We start from the raw sequence: 22735 nt of genomic DNA, 5'->3' as shown, positions 1-22735 counted from the left end.
GCCTTTAGAGATTCAGTCAGTTAATCTATTAATTAACAATATGGTAACAGACTTGGAATAAGCAACTTCATATAATCAATCTTCGAAAGAGTTTAAAGGTTTATTTACATGTAAAACCCACAGGGGCTCATTGAAATATGATTTGGCCTTTCTGATAACCGTTTTAATCAGAGCATTCCACCCTTCAAGTTAGACCCAGGGCATTGATGGGAGCATGAGGGAAAGCATTTCAAAAATGGCTGCCGCCAAAATTCCTTTTGTAATAAAATGATAGCATTTTAAAGTGCCAATGAGCAGTCCCATAGCCTGCAAGAGTAAATATGATGTGCTGACATTAAAGTAACAAATCACCAATTTGTATTTCAAAGCACAAAGACTATCCAGAAGTGTGTGGTCTTTACTGCATGCATTGCCATAAAGATTGAGAGAAAAAAAGCACTGCTTCTCAGTAGCATAATTCTATTATGCAAGAACACATAGAGACCACTATTGTTATTTTTGTGGAAACGTGATTTGTATAGGAACTTTCCTAACAAATTTAAAGCAAAAGAAGCTTCTCTTTACAGAGTCCCCACGTCTGACACACCAGCTGTTTTTCAAGCCACCAGGCTATATCAGGAAAAAGATCTATAAAATCTGCCTTGATATATTACATTTATTAAAGTTAGTATGGCTAAAATTTTGAATAGGGCTTTTAAAAATAAATATTTATTTTGCACACTAACAGTGCATTGAATTTCTCAATCTAAAACTTTTTTAAATGAGTTTTATACAGAATAGAGTTTCTGTTTAACAATATAAACAGAGGAAAAATGAATGGTGTGCTTTACCAGTACTGTAAAGAATGCCTTGAAAATGGCTGTAACCATATTTATGATATATTTTTTCTAACTTCCATTCTAATTTGAAACATCTGGGTTCCAATATGCTTCAGAATGAAAATAAACTACATTGCTTTGAATTGAGTCTTGTTTTGTGCAAGCCCATCTTGTCACATTCTTATATTGGTTGATCCCACAGTTACTAGACCTTTTAATTTAAACTTTGTTTCTTTAAACATTAAATTTTCAGTTAGTGCCAAACTTATTTCACTGAGTACATCAGAGGCTGGTTTATTTGACACTATACTCCAGTGGTAAAAAATACATGTGTATGTAATTGTAAAAAAAGTGTTTAGCTAAATATACAACAGAAAAAACAAATATTAAACAGGTCAACAGAATATATATGGACCAGCAGAGCAGAATCATATTTTAATATATTAATAATAAATGCTTTCTTGACTCTGCTGAAACTCTCTCTCTCCCTTTTTCCTTGAAGCCATTGGCTTTTACTGAATATCATCACCCTAAAAAAACAAAAGCAGGTAAAAAAAAAATCTCCTCTAATTTTCTGGTCTAGGGGCTTTGTGTTGTAGTCTAATACACTGGTCAAACACACTATACATTAGCTGGGCTTCCTCCCCCTTGATATCCTAAAGGAGTATGCATCACAGTCACAGGAAAAATTATCTTTGATGGCTTCTGCTTATTTATACTAACATTTGGAGGAAATTTCAATCTACCAACATGCCTTTCTCTCTTCCTCCGTTCATTATTATGTCTTTCGTCTTTGTTTTAACTTGGCAAGAGTACTATGTGACTCTACCTTCCCCTTTTGTACACTTTATTGTGTAGACTTTATCAGAATTCCTCAACTCCCATACACACCCATTATCACTGTTTATAAGGTATTGTACTTTAGCATTTCTCCCCACCTTCCCTTCTACATCTATAACCCCAGGCAATTGGCTAGAGTAAAACGACAAGCAGGAGTTAAGTTACACATTTTAATAATGTATTGTTGATAATATCCATAAAATAATAATAATGAAGCAAAGTGCATGTGAATATTGACAATCATACAACATGCTAAATGCTAGATATGTAGTTTCAGGTGGCACACAGACTTGTAGTTACTCAAATGTCTCTTGTCAAATCATCATTTCTTGTCAGCTTTAAACATTCTTGTCCAAATCCTTAACACTAGAATTACCAAACCCTACGAAAAAACTCATAAATCCGCCCCACCTTAAATCCCTTCGCACCTCTTCGTCAGTGTCTGCTATCACATTCTCCCACCGCCGCACAAAGTTTTCTCAGGTCAAGTCTGTTTACCTGTGTGTCAGTTGCTTAGAGTTGTATAGAGTAAATACTATATCATTATTTGGAACACATGCATTTCATGTGTGTTCCGTGTCTACAACAATCTATGCAAACACATCGTTAAAACAGAAACGTTTTTCATGTTTTAGTAATACTTGACAAAATGTAGACATGAAGCGTATAATGTGTGAAGCCTGAAGTCCAAATATCAAATAAACACTTTCAGAAAAGGTACAAATATTAGAAAACAAGTACACTTTTATTCAAGAATATAACTGCAGAAAAAGATAGGGTTAGGAGGCAACTGGTAATCAAAAGGTCACGAGTTCAAGCCTGGATGACTCCGTTTTCAGAAGTGAGCTGCTCTTATTCTTACTATTTCTTATTACTTGTTTGAATAAAAACATACATTTGATTTGAGTCTGTAACAGCTGTTGTAAATTTATGGTACTTCTAAAGGTTAGCGTTATTTTTATTTTTTTATTCAGTTTTATTCTCCCAGTCACGTTCATGCTCCCCCCGATGTGACACTGCTATTTTCACATAAAGACGCACTATAGCATAGGTGAACTCAATTGATAACAAGGGTTCTACATCGGAGAAAGAATGCACGTCGCACTTTTGCTGTCGCTGTACTTTGTATATAAAAGCCAGATGAAATGTTATTTACCTGTTTACCTTGATTTATTTACTTTTCCTACAGCATAAAGTCACAAGTAAACTGCACAGCTTCCCATGTATATATACAAAGTACACCTCTGGTACCCCTTTGCCCATAGCTTAACCCTTCAAACCTCTCACAATATAATTGTTTCAATTTAATCAGCACCTGTCATTGTTTACAATCTGAGGTTGCTGCCCGTTTACAACTATTCAGTAATACAGATTTTTGTCTAGAGCCACGCACCAAGGAAGTAGCCACGAAAAATGGGCATGTTTTTGAACCCTTATAATGAAAATAAATCTAAAAAGGGAATTAATTTTTTATAAAGATATTAATAATGCCTTTTCAAACAAGATTCCGATGTAGAACTGACTCAAAGGTGGTCAAACAGGCAGGAAGGGGAGGGTCAAGAAGTGCAGACAACAGAAGGGACATCAAAGATGGAGCGACTGTCAATCTTCCATTCTGCAGAGGGAAGAAGAGAACAGGTATTACCACACAGCACCAACCACTGGTTCGACGGGTAACTACAATCACCAGAGCCCTGTAGCTGCCTCCCAAGTGCATGCGCGTGACAGTAGGTATATATGCCTACATTAACATCAAAATGATCACTGGACTTTAAAAGAAAACTCTTTAAAGATCAATCCTTGCTTCTTTAGACTTTAGACTAATTCCGTCAAAGGCCCTCACTACACACCTAAAGAAAAACAACACAGGACACTGGAAACATTAATATGGAATGGCTTGTAAAATAAGAATTGCATCATTTGCAAAATAATTTCATTTTATGTAGCTTTTTTGAAGGCAACATTAGATAAAAATGATATGCAAATTTTTGGAAAATAGATTATGCCAAATTTCATATTAGAATGGGACTTCTATCAGAATAGTTAAGGGAGTCTAATAACATCACAAAATAACTTTCCTTTTCAGAAACTATTTTTTAAAATTATGATATCAAGTAGAAAGTCCTAACCACTTAGCTTTAATAAAATGTCAAATCCAAGTTTCTTCTGAGAAATGTTTGTTTAGGTCCAGATCTGTTCATACTGGTCCAGATGAGACAAGCTACAAAGTATGTACTATAGTTCTGAAACATGCAAACTGTAACATCTTAGCATTCTATTTGGAAATCAGTGTGACGTTTTTTTTGCTTTTCACAGTCCTCTCCTATATTATTATTATTATTTGTCTAATGATTCAGATTGTTTAAGAGTGTACATGTATTCAGACCTCCAAAGCAGCAAATGGCAAAATGTTTTCTGAACAAAAGTAAAATGATTACACATTTTGATATTTAATAATTCATTTCAGATAACATAGCACTACACCAAAAACACAACCTGCACCTGTGAATTGACACTTCCAATTCATGTTAAATTTCAAAGAGTATGCAACCTTCTTTGGGTGAATATTAAACTATCAATTATGTGATGCTGTTTAAACATTCTTTATTAGGTAATGTGTTTGGATGTGCATTTGTTTGCACAAGAAGATAGCAACATATTGTTGAAAACCTTTTGATGGTCTAACATAAAACAAAACGTTTACATTGAAACAATCCACAGTAGTACTTTCAGTGCATAAAAAGGAACTGGTAAGAACTGATTATGCATATTTTATCATTCAGTAGTTGCTGGGAACAGTATTCATTTTATGTAGCTGAAAGAATGAAATCTCCAACTTGTTTAGACATAAATATTAAATACTTAATCTGGAAAGTAAATGCTTTGCATTAACTATGTAATAAATACATTGTTAGCAAGAATTTCTGCTGGAGATTTAAGTCAACTTTTGATTTTAAACATGTCAGAAAGTAACTTAAATAGCTGGTTGTTTATAACTTTTAACAAAACCTTAAGAAATCAAGGATGCATTACGTAATGTAAACAAAAGCAAACAAAACTACAAACAAATTTGTGACCAGGCAAATAATTAAACTACATTATCTATCTATCTATCTATCTATCTATCTATCTATCTATCTATCTATCTATCTATCTATCTATCTATCTATCTATCTATCTATCTATCTATCTATCTATCTCCACAAAATAAGTCTTTTCAGAGGAGGGAATTCATTGAAGATATAAATATTATGCTTCATTTTGTTATTCTGACCATTTTTCTGTAGACAGGAAGTTAGAAGTCTATCTATCTATTGTTTCATCTTGCTTATGATTGCAGAGTTTTGGGTTGCCAGGGACTAAAGGTTGTTTGGAATCATTGGATATGAGGAATTAAGGAGCCCTGAAACAATTACCAGTTCATCAAAAGGTATATTCACACATACACGTATGTGCTAACTCATTCAGACAAACCAATAATCTTTGCCTGCACATCTTTGGGACATTAGAGACAAATCTGTAGTAGCTACAGAAAAATCAGACGGGTACATGGAAAACATGCTAACATTATCTATATAATAATTTTCTTTGGATTTAAGCTATGTCACTTAAAATCATGATGAAGCAGAGCTTATCTACTCTGCCACTCACCAAATTTTCTTCATTGTGTAAAACATAAATTATTTAAAAAAAAAGCTTTTTATACAAACACTTTAAGGCACATTCATCTATATAATAGTAAATGATGATTTAGTGCATTTCATAATTTACTTGTAATAATAGGTAATAAAAAGAACAGAGCGACCTCTTTATCTATGCTGAGTTAGTTGATGTGATTCAGGTGAATTGTTGCCATTATTTCAACTGACTACTAGAAGCCATACTAAACGCTTAAAATATTTTTCAAGTACTGCAAACATTCACAAAGTAAACTTAATGCTCTTCACTGTGTTACCATTTTTAATAAACAGGACAGTGGATAAGCTGTGTGATAATGGCAAAGAATTATATAGTCTACCTAATGCCTTTGTATTAGCCAATTATACAGCTACGACGAGTGAACACCAAGACAGTAAGTGGAAAATGTCACCAAAAATTCACTGAGGCACTAAGGGGCTGCTTTAAGGTTATGGATTGTGAAGTATGTTGTGAGTCACTTTGTATGGGTATATAGATATAGATAGCCCAACAGACTACATCAATTTCTGTGTGGACATTATAATGTGAACTGGGACTGTACACTCCTTACTCAACAACAAGCTATAATTATTAATGATCTGAAAGTTCTTTCTAACCAGAAACATAGAGTTGTTTAACAAAAAGAAGATACAGGAAGGAGAAGAAAATGAGAATCGTGGTGGTTAAAGATGCATACAGGAAATGATGGAAGAAAAGCCTTAACACTAGAATTACCAAAGCCTACGAAAAATGCGGAAATCCGGACCACCTTAAATCCGTTCACACCTCTCTGTCAGCATCTTTTGTCCTCTAAATGTGCCGATAAAGACAAGCAGCAAGCAGCCTGCTATTCCATCCCCCCACCGCCGCAGAACGTGTACAAAGTTCTCCCAGCTCATGCCTTGATTATCTGGGAGTTAAGTGCTGGAGTTTTAGAGTGAAAATAATACATCATTATCTGGAACACATGCATTTCATGTGTGTTCCATTTCTACAATAATCTGTGTAAACACACTGTTAAAATAGAAACATTTTTCATTTTTAGTAATAAATGGCAAAATGTAGGCATAAACTATATAATGTGTGAAGCCTGAAGTCCAATGATCAAATAAACACTTTTACAAAAGGTTCAAGGACGATACAACAGCTTCCGTGGTGTTGTGGTAGGATTTTCTGACTTGTAATCAAGAGTCCCCGGTTTGATCCTGACTGCTTCCTATATTTACCATTTTCAGTAGTGAGCTGCTCTTATTGTTAATATTATACAGTACACACATACATTTGGTTTGCATCTGTAACAACTGGTGTACATTTATAGTACTTGTTAAAGTTACACAACGATCTTCCTTTGTGTTCTACCTCAAGCTCACCTGTCAACACCATTAGATATTATAGCAAATCCCTCACTGTAGACATCAGGCCACTCTCATTATCGATATCACTCCATTCTGCTACTGCTCCCCTATATGGACTCACTACTGTTCTTCTCCTCTGTCATCTCACTGCCACATGTCATTCTGCACTGGCCTACTTTACCATCAACATAAGTGAGAGAACAGCAGAAACTTTGTGTGGCCAAAGCCTCAGGGCACCAATGTTTCAGCACAAGTATGTGTACAATATCTTTGTTGAGCTCTTCAGCACGTTTTCAGCCTTAGCTTGAACATGGAGTGGAAAGCAACATTCCTGGTACCAGTTCCCAAGGAAGGAAAATCAGAAATCTTTTAGTGATTACTGATCGATGGTTTATCATTACACATCATTAAGACCCAACTTGGACTAGTGTTGGTCCACCTCGGACCATTGATCTGTGCAATGCTGGAACTCCTGCAGCTTGCCTAACAAGATTATACTGGAACAGAGAGACAGTGTTATCTATATGTTTAATAGAGGGGACTCCCAACTGGACAAAGCCAGTAGCAGTGTGTATTACATGTTGTGATTCTCAAATGTGTTCAGGTAGATGCGTGCATGGTATCCAATTTGGCAGACCACTGTTTACAATAGTTACAAAGCTCTGTGTCAGATACAGTTACATGCATCAATGGTAAGATACTGGCTCTCTTCAGTTTATCCTGTACACCTTAGAAAATGGATGTAACACTGCATCATGTCATCTGCGGAAATTTTCTGATGATATAGTAGTATCATTAGCGGAAGGAAACAGGACAACTACAGGACTTTGGTGGAAGATTATGTTGAGTCGCACAAACAGAAAAAACAGCTGCTCACTTTTACCAAGAAATAATGGTGGATTTCAAGAGATTCAACACTACTCCATCCTCTGTCACTGTTAATGGATAGGTTATATAGGAGAAGAGAGCCTAAAAGTAACTGGGAGGCATCTGCACAGCATATCAAAATAGACAATCGACACATAAATTCTGTAGAAGAAAAGTTATAATCATATCTATGTTTTATGAAATATGTTCCTTTAGAGTATGCATCTTTTTATTACAGAAGTTTTATCAGACTTTTGTAGCTGGAGCAATTTTCTATGCTGGGGCAGAGGAATGACCAAACATGATGAAACTAAATAAACATGATGAAACTAAATAAACTAATAAGGAAGAGTGGTTCTATTGTGGGAGTTCATTTGAATTTACTAGAAGTAATTGTTTAGAGAAGGATACATAATAAGCTACTGGCTATCATCAGTAATGACACTTCACCTTTTTCAGGTCATTCTGGACAAAAAAAGAAGAGTATCTTCAGCAAAAGAGCACTATATACAGTCATTTCTGTAATACCAATCGCAAGTATCCAGAGTAGCTTGGCATCAAAGACTAGGTCTATCTTCTTTTTTAGCTCCAGCCAATCTCTCTGAATTGCCTACCGCAATGATAGTATTAAATGGACCAGCATATGTGCGTGTATTTGAGAATCTGTGATGTGATTCCGTATAAAAAACTCTGATGTCTACAAACAGGAAAATTGTGAGCAAAGTCTAAATGAGAATTGTCAAAAATCATTAATCAAGGGACAAGTCGAGATCAACCCAACAAATGAAATTCATTTTGAGTTGTTACCACCATTAATGCTTAGGTAACCAGAAAACATTAAATATTACGTTTGAGGTTTTATCTTGGATGCTGTACTGAGCACTATTCAGTGATATAAACAAAAGCTTCCTGATGTAGTGCATTTTGTCTTTTGGGAGGCAGCCTGGCAACCTAGTAACAGAATTCTAAAACTATAAAATGGCAACATGATGCATTCAAAATTAAATGGTAAAAATATGTATAGTTTTCCCAAACGGAATGAGAAACATTCCTTCAGATTAGAACTCACAAATTAATTATAACAGGGGGATAGAAAAAAAGATATTTGACTAAAAATTTCTAACAAAGGTGAGCCATTGTAACAATATTGAAATGAGTAAAATTTCTGTTTATTTGTATCTAACTTTAACTGACTTATTCCAAGGTCTTCTGTGCATTGATTCAAGAAAGTTGATTTGTTTTTTATAGGTTAAACAAGGTGGCTGTTAAGCTGAAATGTATAAATAAAAAATAAAAATTTAAATATACATGTGTTTCAGTTTTGTGGGTAAGCACTCCCCACCAATCATGAACCAGGAACATTTGGGTTACATACTGTAGACTTTCTCGCATTGTGAAGAGCCAAAGCAGAAATGTTATAAGAATGAGAGAAATGAAAGGAGACTATTCATACCATTGAGCTCATTTGTTTACTTAATAGCCAAATTGTCCAATATCTCATCCATATACTTCTGAAAGAAGTTTTCTGCTTAAATTACATGGATTAGTAGTTTGTTCCAGATTCCCACAACACACTGTGCAAAGAAGTGAAAGCAACAGACGTGATTCCTTGTGTGCGCAATGTTAGGACAGTCCTCTCTCAGCATCCTGCTTCCATGTACAACTGGACCATTACAATATGCCATTGAGTCAACTAGTTAAAGTTAGTAACAAGGAGACAATGTGGAGTAAATGCACATAGTGCAAAGCCTTGGAGGCCCTAACACCACCCTGAATAAAGCAGCTACTGGTAGAACTACACTCTGCAGTATACATAGGCACCTGTCTACTTAACTAGGTCCTAAATGAGTTAAAACACTTCAGTACTAAAAAGAAAATTAAACATATTACATATTAAACACATACAAAAATAGGAGCAGTACACACTAATGCTCCTCTATTAGAGATGACTTTTCCTTAGGCAGGCAGGCAACTTGGCAGTAGGGCAGTGGCACCAAGTGCCACATTTGAGTACCAAGAAGAGAAACAGAATAGGTGAGGGTTAATAACAAATTATAACTATCATGTTACTTATGTTTTAGTGCTAATGACTTACAACAGAGATGCAGTTTATACAGTTAATCAGCAGCTCTAGTCTGGGAATGCTAAATTGAAGTTGTGAGTGTTCAGCCAGGATTTGAAAGCTGAAACTGAAGGGGCATCTCTTATTAGTAGCAAGCAAACCATTTCAAAGTTTAAGGACTCTTTAAGTAAAAGTTCAATTTTGTACTGTTATTTTATTAATCCCTGGAACCATAAGAGATGATTTTTCCTTAGGCAGGCAGACAACTTCGCAGTAGGGCAGTGGCACCAAGTGCCACATTTGAGTACCAAGAAGAGAAACAGAAGACTGGCATACTGAGATCTTAATGTGCACTCTGGTTTGTAAATAATGATAACTTCAGATAAGTAAGCTGGACATTGGCCATTTAAGGCTTTATACGTTAAAAGTAGGATTTTGAAATCTGCCCTAAACTTTACCAGTGCAGCCAGTGTAAGGATTTAAGAACTGGATTTATGTGTTTGTATTTTCTTGTTCTTGTAATAATTCTTGCAGCAGCATTTTTGATTAACTGGAAGCTGTATACTGGAAATAAATGCATGACACCTTAATTCCCAATATTTTTAAGATGGAAGAAACATGTTTTGGCCAATTTTGTAATGTGCGCTTTAAATGACATGCTAGAGTCAAAGATAACTCCTAGATTGCGGGCAGATTCAGTAAAACTAATGGTGATTACAGCTGAGTTAAATAATGACAATATATTGTTATGATCAGCATCATCACCTCCAATAATTGACATCTCTGCTTTATCTGTATTTAACACTAGAATCCCTGAAGCCTAAGAAAAAACTCATAATCCCGGCCCACCTTAAATCCCTTCACACCTTTCCATCAGTGTCTTTTATTTTGTACATGTGTCAATCAGCACAAGCAGCAAGCAGCCTGTTGTCCCATCCCCTGCCTTGACGGAGCTCAACTCTTGCAAAAAGTTCTCCCAGCTCAAGCCAAGATTTCTTATCTGCTTGTGAGGTTCCTAGAGTTGTATAGGGTAAATAATACAATACCATATTTACTCGTGTACCACGCGCCCTCGTGTAAGACGCGCACCCTAATTTTTAAAAAGAAAATCATGAAAAAAAATTGCCCCGTGTACGACGCGCGATGTGATTGTATAGGAAGAGTTTAGGGCACGTTTTCCGCGAAATGCCCTTCTGTTTTTGTTGCATGACGAAAGAGCGAGAGAGAGCAAGAGAGAGAGCGCAAGCAAGTGAGAGAGAGAGAGAGAGAGCTTGAGCAAGCAAGAGAGAGCACGAATGAACAAGCAAGAGAGAGAGACAGCGAGAGCGAACAAGCAAGAGAGAGACAGCGTGAGCGAACAAGCAAGAGAGAGAGAGCGAGAGAGAGAGAGTGTGCGCGAGCGAGCGAGAGAGCCCAAGCAGAAGAAGTAAACATTACAGAAAAAAATTTCCTCGTGTATGACACGCACCTGATTTTCTAATGCTAATTTTTGGGAAAAAATATGCGCATGGTACAAGGGTAAATACGGTATATTGTTATTTGGAATACATGCATTACCTGTGTGTTCCGTGTCTACAAAGATCTGGGTAAGTTAGGATGAAAGGAAATGCAAGGCAAGAAATGCTGAACACATACTGTACCTAAAGCAGAAACTTTTTCCATGTTATACTAATAATGAAGTGAAGTGTATAATATGTGAAGACTTTAGTCCAAATATCAAATGGACACGTGCGCTTTTATTCAAGAACATAACCAAAGAAAAAAAAAAGCATTTGATTTACATGTTGCTGTCAATGAGTTAAAACCCAAGCTCAAATATTAATCCACAGGGAGATTATAAGTGTTCTTGAATGGTGCAGAGGCAAGAACTGCTGCCTTATAACCTGCTGGTCCTGGGTTCAAGACTGTGCGCTCTGCATTTTGAGTAGTGAGCTGCTCTTCTTCTTCTTCTTATTATTACTATAATATAATAAAAAACATACATTTGATTTGAGTCTGTAACACCCGGTGTAAATTTTGGCTACTTGTATAAGTTAGCACTTGTTTTTTTATAATTCAGGTTTATTCTCTCAATGACGTTCACGTAGTACAACGAACTTGCCTCTTCCTCTGTTAGTTGATGGGATTTATCTCCATTCTTTTCACAAGAGCAGCAATGACCACAGTAGGTGCTGTGACTGATACCTGCTTCAGAACTATTTGTTGTACCAGCAATCAAAGATATGATGCCCCGTGACCGCTGTCAAACTGGACAAAGGTAGGACCATAACAACAGATAGCTTCTTCACAGTACTTTCGCTGGCTAATAGACTTGCTGTGCCGCAATGCAAATCTGCTTGGCACTATAAAGTAAGATGGGATTTCCACCTGTAGCTATAGTCACTTTAGTATGCGAGCAATTCGCCACACTAGTGTTTAGATCTGGCACTGTCATGCTGACAGTGTACACGCCCAAAAAGAAGAAGTCCTTGATTTCAGTCTGTAACAGCCGGTGTAAAGTTTTTCTACCTGTAGAAGACATCGTTGAAGGAATATAAGCAGACACAGAAACGTTGGTGAATCATGTCTTCTAGGTAAATTGTTGCCACTTGAATTTATTGTTTTTCAGTTTTATTCTTGAGTAAAAGCACACTTGTTTTGTTAAACCTTTGCGAAAATGTGTTAATTTTATATTCCAGTAATCACTTGAATAAGGTCAAATCTGTCTCTGCCTCTCTTGCACACGCACACACACACATTCATACATGAAAATGTCACTATTTGAAAACACTATGCCATTTGAACATGAGTTGTCATTTGAAAAATTTTTTTTTTCGATCTTGCCTGTACTCCATGGCATAGCATTTTAAAATAGTGACACATTGTAATCGACACATTTACCAAACAAAAGATGCTGATGGAGAGGTTTTTTAAATGGTGATTTAAGGTGGGCCGGGATTATGAGTTTTTGTCATAGGCTTCAGGGCTTCTAGTGTTAAAGACAAGTAGTTTTCATCCATCAACTATTTTAATTTACTAACACAGCTAATTAAAGACAACATCGGAGAAGCTTCATTTGGTCTAAAAGACAAGTATAACTGGGCATCATCTGTATACAAGTAAATTAACATTATGATTTCTAATGATAAATCCCAGCAGAAGCATGTAAAGTGAAAACAGTAAAGGTCCCAGTACTGAGCCTTGCGGGATACTATATCTCAGTTCTCTGTGTAATGATGGAATACTGTCAACACATTTCTGTACATATTGGAATTGATTTGACAAATAAGAACTAAACCAGGCAAGGACAGTGCCTGTAAGCCCAATGTTATTTTCCAGCCCTCGCAGTAAAACAGGATGTACAATGGTGTCAAACACTGTGTTTAAGTCTAACAACATAACTAAAGTGGAGTTTCCTTTATTTGAGGATATTAGAATGTTGTTTACAACACGTGTTAGTGCTGTTTCTGTACTATGACCAGTGCGGAAGCCAGACTGCAATTTCTCAAGTAAATTGTAATGCGCAAAATGTGACTGAAGCTGACTGGCGACTACTTTTTCAAGTATTTTAGAGAGAAAGGGAAAATTTGATATGGGACTATAAGTATTAAGAATGTGGGGGTCAAGGTGTGACTTTTTATGTAATGGTTTGATGACTGTCGCTTTTAGTGCAGCAGAGTACTTTGCATGCAATAGTAAACTATAGATAATGCTAAGAATAGGTGCTGCAAGAACATCCATTGTGATTTTTGCTAATTTTGTTGGCACCATATCTAATGAATAAGTAGTAGGTTTCATTTTAGAAATTAAAGTTAAGACTTCCTGCTCTGTTAAAAGATTACAATTTCTAAAGTGTTGAATGCCAGGCTAGACAGGGTGTGCCAAGCTAGTTTGCACTGTGTTGCTGAGGTTTGGGATCTTTTTTCATTAAAGAAGTTAATTAAAGTAAAGTCTGTATTGCTAATGTGTTGTTGGTATTTTTCACCGTAGTTCTGAATTCCCATTTGTTAATTTAGCCACTGTTCTAAACAGTACACAAGGATTATTATTATTGTTATTTATTAAGTTAGAATAGTAGTCTGAGCAAGCTTTAAAGAGCTTTTTTTTAATATTTTTTAACACTTTCTGTCCATGCAATTTGAAACATTTGATGCTTTGTTGTTCTCCATCTGCACTCCAGTTTTCGACACTCTAATTTAAGAGCTCGAGTACTGTCATTAAACCATGGTGAATTTCTATGTGCTTTGATCACTTTTGTTTTAAGGGGAGCCACTGTGTCCAAAACCTCTCTCAAGGTCGTATTATAATTTGATGTTAGCTGATCTAAATTGTTTTCCAAATTTACATTTGATGTTAACAGATATAAATAATTTTCTAAACTCACACTTGATATACTCAAAGTATCTATAAAATTTGAAGCAGAATTACAATCTAGATGTCACACTGTCTTTGTTTTAATCTGCGAGTGAATTGGTAAGAGCAGAACCAAGTCAAATGTAATTAAGTAGTGATCGGAAATAGCTTCTTTTAATGGAGTAATATTTAAATTTTGAAATTCAACTTTGTAAGTTAGAATTAACTAATGCGTGGTTATGACTATTAGTTAGACCTTTGCCAATCTGACAAAATCTTACTGAATTTAACAAATAACTAAAACATTTTGCTAAACGTGTCAGTTTCCACATCGATGTGTACATTAAAATCCCATATCAACACTACATGATCATAATTTATAGCCAAATCACATAAAAGATTGCCAAATTCAGTCATGAACAATGAATATGGCCCCAGTGGTTTGTAGACTAGCACTACAATTGTGTTGGAATCTGTTTTAATATTTAAAATGAATGCCTCAAAGGATGTTAAGTCGCCTGAATTTTTAGGAGGCGATTTGCATTTTGTCACAATTAATTATTCCAAGGTGTACTCCTCGACCAGAATCTCTAGATTTATGAAGAAATGTGTATCCATCTGGTGCCACCTCAGTGAGAAGACACAGATCAGATTTTATACTTAATGTAATATCATTTACCAGATCTGCTTTACTTCCAAGAGAGTGATTGTTTAATAAGAACTATTTAAAACTGCATAGTTCTTTCTAAACTGATTATATATTTTTTGTTTTAATTTGAACAAAGTTTCAATTACAGGTGCCCCTGGTGGAGGGTTTTATTTTTATTTTCTAAATGTTGTTAAAAATTTGTTTTACTACTATGGTATTCTTTTATTTTTTGTAGCTTGAGAAACCACCTGTCAATCAAGCAACAGCTGTCAACTTTTGATGGAAAATCTGTCAGATCTTGTAAGTCGTTCATCATTATTGAAAGCAACTTTGAATAATAGAGCTCAGGATTTTGTATAATGCAGAAAATGCTAGAGATGTTCTTTGATAAACAGTTTGCACAATCAAAAAACATACAGAACATGCCCTTTTTAGATTGTCCTCAAACTATAAAGAAATGTCATCATTTCAATGTAGAGTTCTTTATAGAAATGTTTGAAATATCACAAGCAATGGGATTTGTTTCTGATGAAATCTTTAAACAATGCAATGCTAAATGCAAGCAATTATCCACTTATATAAATAAGGACAAATAAAAAAACTGTAAAGAGAACAAATCATTATCTTGTGAAGAACGATGTTGTGTTAAAATAATAGGTCTGTTATCCAGCATTTGTCATAAATCCATGTACCAAGGAAGCATCTCTCACATTTAATAATAATTCTTTGCATTTATATAGCGCTTTTCTCACTACTCAAAGAGCTCAGCAATTGCAGGTTAAGGGCCTTGCTCAAGGGCCCAACAGAGCAGAGTCTCTTTTGGCATTTATGGGATTCGAACCGGCAGCCTTCCAGTTGCCAGTGCAGATCCCTAGCCTCAGAGCCACCACTCTAAATGTAGTCAGGTTTACATCCTCTCTATATAGTGTTTGCCGCCTACAGCAATTTCTTTAGTTAAACGTTTAAACGTCTATCATAAAAAACGTAGAAGAACTCAAATTCAATTTTACCAATATAAATTCTAATAAAAGTGGTAGTTTATTGGCACAGTGGGGCAACCTTATTGTATAAAGTAATGGCTGCTGCTTCACATATTCAATATGTGCTGAGTTTAAATCCTGGCTGGGTTGCTGTCTGTGCGGAGTTTTTACATTCTGAGTGTGACACACAGGTTTTCTTCATTTTATTAGGGCTTTCTTCCAAATCTATTAAAATGTTCCAGTTAGGTTCAGCAACAACTCAGTTTGCCCAGGGTTGGTGGGTTAGCGATGTGGAAAGGGTTGTAGCCCCATCCAAAGTTAATTCTTGCATTACACACTGGAGAATACTGTGGCTTCCAGTAATCCTGTGTTAGACTAAGTAGGTTTGGAAAATGAACTAACAAATGAATGGATAATTGTAATTATTGTTGCTGCAATAATTCAGAATGATTACAAGCATAACCTGGTAAATCAGAAAAGGGAAGTACAGGATATGACAGCAAATAAAGCACCAAAACATAATTACTTATATTAGTCCTAGTATAATATGGATGTACGTACATTTCAGTTATGGGGTTAAATTTTAGTGTACCTCTCAATCTCCCTGCCTGAACGCTGTGTGGTGAAAGAAAATTTCTGGTTTTGCTCACTAATCTAGAAGCAATAATATACTGTATGTTGCACGGACAAACGTAAATAAATATGATTTAAGGGGTTTATGAGTTATGATCGGATTCTCACATGTGCCATAACATGCTGTAAAAATGATTCTGTAAAAAGGAGTTTTGTTCTTGCCTATTAGCTACAAAGCAAATTAAATTTAGCTCATAAAATGCAAATCTCAAAACAGAGTACAAAACATGCTTTTCACAAGATGCCTTGTTTGTTATTGTTTTAGATAAAAGTGCAGTGTCTCATCTTATCTAAAGGATAAGTGTTGATCAGAGGACTTTAAAGTACACTTTAAAGGACAATAAGAAAAATACATTTTCTGTGAAAAGAATAAAGTGCTGTGTTGCAAAGTACCAAAAGACTAGAGGAGCTCTGTCCTGGTCTCAAGCTATTCCTAATCTGAATTCCAACTTCTGAGTGTGCAAAGGCTTATATGCCACTTCAGAAATGACATCAGTTGTCCTCCATGGGTTTCTCCCCCATTCTAGGGAAACAAGCAGGATATGTGTTGGCAGTGGTGCCACACTCTTAGGTTTCCCTATAATCTTGTTGTTCCCAAAGCCTGTATAACACTTCCCATGCTTTTCTGACTGACACAGCTCCCCACTAGCTTAGTCTAAAAGGGCTGAGCGAACCTAACTGTCTGCATTGGCATACAAAAGACCCTTTCAATGGACCACCTCAATGTTGTACAGTTGGAGGGCAAGGAAGTGAGTAACCAAGGTGACCTTTCATCCCAACAGGTAGTACTTTAATTTACTGATAGCCCACTTGATGGCAAGGCCTTCACACTCTACTACACCATGCCTGGTCTCCCGAATCCAGCAGTGGCTTAGGTACAATACAGGATGCTCAGCACCTTCAATGTTTCCATGCACATATGCAACCTGGCACCGAAGCTGGCCTCAGAGCTCTCGGTCTGGAGTGTAAAAGGGAAAATGAAGTTAGGTGTAATTGTAATGGGCTAGAAGCTGATGTTTTAAAGAAAAGGACATTTCTAATGGAGTAGAAATTGGTGTTTTTAATGAAAGGGACATTTCTGTGTGTTGCTTAAAAAAAAAAACCCACACATGTTAATAATAAATGGAAAAGCCAATAGATGAAAGTACATTAAGCACCCTTTGTGAAAAGGCAAATTTCCTGAGTAATCCTGTTACAGGTTATTGTTGGTAGCTATCTACGGGTCTTAGATATTTACCTGTCTCACAAAACAGTGACCTGCTTTAATGAACTGAACTGCCTGCTTCCTTAGAAAATATTTGTATTTACTTCCTTCGAAAATTATCAAGTTCTGGGGACACTGGTCTCTAATCAGCATATGCACACTACCATTGTTTGACCAAAGTATATTGGTATGTTCCATTGTTTAACTGATCGTCATATTATGATATTGAGGCAGTTATATATCTCTTTGTAAATGATAAAAAAGATACAAGGTATGGTGAGAGAATCCTTACTGCTGCCTGCTTCTTTTATGCTTTTGAAACCATATCATTATGGGTACACCCTGTAGCAACAATGACTTGTACCTGGCCCAGGTTCCCCTAGGTCTAAGACTGATAACACAATTAAACAGGCTCCAGCTGCTGCACCAGTGTTAAAGTCCAGAAACATACTCTCTGCTTTATTATTCCAGACCACATGGTTGGGTTGGAATGGTGCTTTTTTTGTTAATTTTGTCAAAGGCACTGCCTTCTCAGAAAAATGGGTTTAAAAAGCTATGACAGTATCCTGCCAGTCTGAAAAAAGCTTGCACCTGCCTTTTTGTTTTCAGTCTAGACCAGTTCTGCATGGCAGGCACTTTGTGGTTTAGCAGTGCCTTGAAGCACCTCATAGTCAAGATATTTGACAAGATATTTTTTTAAACTTATGTGAAGTCTGGCTGTGTGGAAGGTCTTAAGCACTGCCAAAACCTGTCATAGGTGTTCTTACCAAGTGCTGAAAAATAATGATCGCATCATCTAAGTAGGCAGAACTATGCACATCTTAAAGTCAGTCTACCAGGGCTGAAATGTTGCTGGAGGCCTGTGTAGCCCAAAGAGGAGGATATTATACTGCTCATAGCTACTATGGACGCTAGAGACATATTTTTTCCCCTTTAGCTCCAGAGCTAGGGGAACTTGCCAATACTCCTTGATCTTGTTGAGAGTTGTGAGGAAATATACAGGTCCTAGTGCCTCAAGTAAGTCATCCATCCTGGACATTTGGTAGCTATTGAACCAAGAGATCTGGTTGAGTCAGTGAAATTAATTGCAGAATTGTCAAGAGTCATCCACTTGAACATGGGCTGTTACTTTCTTCAATGACACCCAATTTTAACATTCTTTGCATTTCCAGTTCCACTTCTGCCTATTTTTCCTCAGGAAAATGACATGGGCATTCTCTTATAATCACTTCTGGCTCAGTGACGATGTTGTGATAGATTAGGGCAGTCAGGCCGGTTTAGCATCCACAACTTCAGCCACCCATGCAATAAGCAGCTTCATGTACTCCTCCTGGTCATGGTTGAGTGAAATTAAGTGCTTCAGTTTCCACATACAGAACAAGATTATTTACCAAAGCCAAACAGGGATCGAGTGGAGGCAATGCCCAACATGGCTTTAGCAAATTGATGTTATAAACACATTCAGCTGGTAGGAAATTTGGCTGATTAACAACATAATTTACTAAACCTTTTCACTATTTCACTTCATAGGGCACCTGCCAGTGGGCCATAAATTTAGAATGCAAGGTGGGAGACAAAACCATAATGCGATCTCCTGCCTGGAATTCATGGACAACTGTTCCATGATCATAAAGGTGGGACTGTGTCTGTTGGGTTGCTTCGAAGGTGGACAGCTACATAATGGACTGTATTTTTTGTAAACTTTTACAGAACTGATATATTGTAAAATTTACTGGTTGGTATTCTTGGTTTTCCCAGGCCTCCTTGAGCAGTTCCAAAATGCCCTTTGGCTGACTCCCTTACAGCACCTTGAAGGGGGAAAAAATAGTAGTGGCACATCTCTATAATTAAATAGAATGAGGAGAATCAGTTGATCTCAATCCCACATCTTCTCTCGCTACTTTTTTCAACATCTGCTTTAATGTTTAGTATAAACGCTCAACAAAACTTTCTGTCTGTGGGTGATAAACGGATGTTTTTAGATACTTTACAGGGAGGAATTTCATGACTTCTTTAAATACTTTCTATGTGAATGGCATTCCCTGATCCATGAGGATATCTTGGGGAATGCCCCATGCAAACCCATGTAAACATGCCGGTTAATTGTTTCTTTGATCACCCACCCTCCGGGTGATGGCCAATAGTGGTGTCATCAAGTAGGACTAAAATGTATTTATGACCCCGGACAGATGGCTTGAATGTACCTACAATAGTCATGCCCAGATGTTCAAATCGAATGTCAATAATTGGTAGAAGGACAAATCGAGCTTTATCGTAGTGGTTATTTGGTATAGCTAACACTGTGGACAGGATGCACAGAACTATCTTACATTCTCATTAATACCAATCAAATCTCATGTTAAAACTTGTTGGTGTCCCATTAACAGAGATGACGGCATTTTTGGATATGCTTTATGAAGTCATCATTCCACTGTTCCATTTTAAAAATAGCTGGCAATGTCTGAAACTGAAATTGCAAGCTTTGAAATGGGTCCTGTAATTCATTACTGATTTAATCTGAAGATGTGACATAGAGATTGTCTGCATTGTGTATTAAAATGGAAGCCGGATGGGTCCAGTCATATCATATTGCTATTCATTTCATGACCCTTTCATATGCCACACCACATTCCATACACAAAGTGGGAGTGTTTAGCAGTTTCCAGCACTTCTGGGGTTAATTTTATCAGTATGTTAAAGCTGTCACTAGGCTAACAACTATTATTTTCAGGCCAGTCTCACCCAATTATGACTGCGCATAGATGACTGGGTAGCACCTGTACCATCAGCACTTCAGAAATACCTCTAAACATCAAACAGTTCTCTGCCATTGGGTAGACTCACACATCTCCATGAGTGCAGTTAAGTTCAGTCCAATAATCTAAGTAATGCAGTAAGACTAAATGGCTCACAACAACATTAGTGATGCTTCCAGAGTCAAAGAGATCATTTACCCAATGGCTATTAATCCAAGCAACATCTGTAAAAGAGTAAGACAAGAGATTAGACACCACCAATGCACAGTACCATTTTGACTTGGACCACCTGCACTCCGTCCACTTGTCAAGGTTAAAAAAGTTTGGAGAGAGGAGTCCATACTCCATAATTGTTGCATTTGAGCAATGAGGAGTAGGATTAATTTCCTTTCGGCTGGTCTCAGGTTGCTGCAGCCAAAAGGTCAGAAGTTGTCATGACTCTTCTGATTTTCTGTGCACATAGTGGTTTAGTGACTCTCAATTATGCCTAAAAGCTCTTCCATGTCATTCCACATCTGGTAGTGGACAAACTGGTGAGAGACTTGGGAAAGGTGTTTATTAATAAAAAAATATCACAAAGTTAATTCCTCGACATAGGCACCCGAGTTCCCATCAAGCCTTAACCAGCATGTTACTTTACTCCATAAGTCAAATTTCTGGGCTTGGACCAGACAATTTCAGTCAAAGCACCACTCTCTGCACGTCTAAGCCCTTACATCTGAGGTAACGCCAGTGCAGGCAAGTATTTCCTTAATAGCCATGCCATAATCTGTTGCATATCTCTCATCCAGGTTATAGTAAGCATGCTGTGCTTCTCCTGACAAGAAAGGAGTCAGTGTAGGAGCCTATTCTGTTTAAGGCCATCCCTCATCATTAGCGGTATGCTTTAAGACCAACAGATACTTTGTTCTTTAAAGGAACAAGTACTTAAGAGCGTTAGTTTTTTCAGCTATCTGGTGGTTTCTGTGGTGCATCTTGCTTCTACTAATGCAAAACTGCTCTGCTGGTTTGCGATTTGTACTTGGAGTTGCTGTACCTGTTTGGCTCGGCTTTAGGTTAGGTTAAGTTAGGTAGACTTTATTATCCCAGAGGGAAATTTCTTTGCCATTGTTACAGATATCCAAAAGATAAAAGAACAACATTTGACAACCAATGATATTGCAAATATATACACTCAAGATTAGTGCAAAGAATAATTATTACTTTCAACAGTACAGAAAACAATAATATAGAATTTAACATTTAGCAGTATCCCTACTAGAAACAGAATTAATAATGCTTATGGCTCTAGGAATAAAATAGTTTTTTTTTTAATTACTTTTATTGTAATCATTCATACAAATCAATCAATTTTTAGAAATAATAGGATTGAAAAAAAAAAAAAGTCGACCCCCACCCCTGAGAGAGAGCAGGGCCAACAGAGTAAAACTTAAGGCTTGTAGACATACCTAAATTGATGAGTTTAATAGGCCAGTACAGATGAATGGAGAGGAAAAAGAGATGCGGAGATAATTGCTTCCTCTGTGCTTTAAGAGCTTATTCTAAAATTTTATTGATTATATCCTGCCAGGTTTTAAAAAAAATTCTGTACAGAACCTCTAACTGTATATTTGATTTTTTCCAATTTCAAATAGTATAAAACATCTGTTACCCACTAACTTAAAAGAGGACCGTTATGATTCTTCCAGTTTAGCAAAATAAGTCTACGTGCCAAAAGTGTAGTGAATGCAATCACAGTTTGTTTGTCCTTCTCCACTTTAAACCCATCTGTAAGAACACCAAACACAGCTGTTCATGGGTTAGGAGGGATTGTGACATCAAAGCTGTCTGAAAGGCACTTAAAAATTTTGCTCCAAAATGATGTTAATTTGGTGCAGGCCCAAAACATGTGACCCAGTGAGGCTGGGACTTGATTGCAGCATTCGCAGGTTGGATCTTGCCCTGGAAACATTTCGGACAGTTTTAGGTGAGACAGATGTGCGCGATATATAATTTTGAGTTGAATAATTGTATGCTTTGTGCATATGGAGCTCGAGTAAAGTCTCTGCATTGCTGTTTTCCACTCCTTTTCTGATATATTGATTAAGAGATCTTTTTCCCATTGTCCTCTTGGATCTTTGAAAGGGTGGGACTGTAAAATAATTTTATATATTGCAGAGATGGTGTCTTAAGTCCTTGAAATTGAGCAATATTTTTTCCAACGTGGATGAGGGTGCAAGATGAGGAAAATCGGGCAGGTTCTGTTTAACAAAGTTCCTAATTTGAAGATAGTGAAAGAAATGTGTAGCTGGAAAGTTAAATTTGAAATGTAATTGTTTGTAGGATGCAAAGATGTTGTCTATATAAAGATCTCTGAGCAATTTAATCCCAAATCTTTTCCAGATATTAAAGATTGCATATGGTTTGCGAGGGTTGAAAGAGGTGGTTCTCTTGCAGAGGTGCCACAGATAAAAGCTTCTCCATCTTAAAATGCTTTCTACATTGGTTCCATATTCTGAGTGAGTGAAGCACAATTGGGTTATTAGTATATTGCCGATACCTTGCATTTATTGGGGCACAAA

This window comes from Erpetoichthys calabaricus, chromosome 12 (assembly GCF_900747795.2).
Source record: "Erpetoichthys calabaricus chromosome 12, fErpCal1.3, whole genome shotgun sequence".
In the NCBI taxonomy this organism is placed as follows: Eukaryota; Metazoa; Chordata; class Cladistia; order Polypteriformes; family Polypteridae; genus Erpetoichthys; species Erpetoichthys calabaricus.
This window is presented reverse-complemented; position numbering follows the sequence as displayed.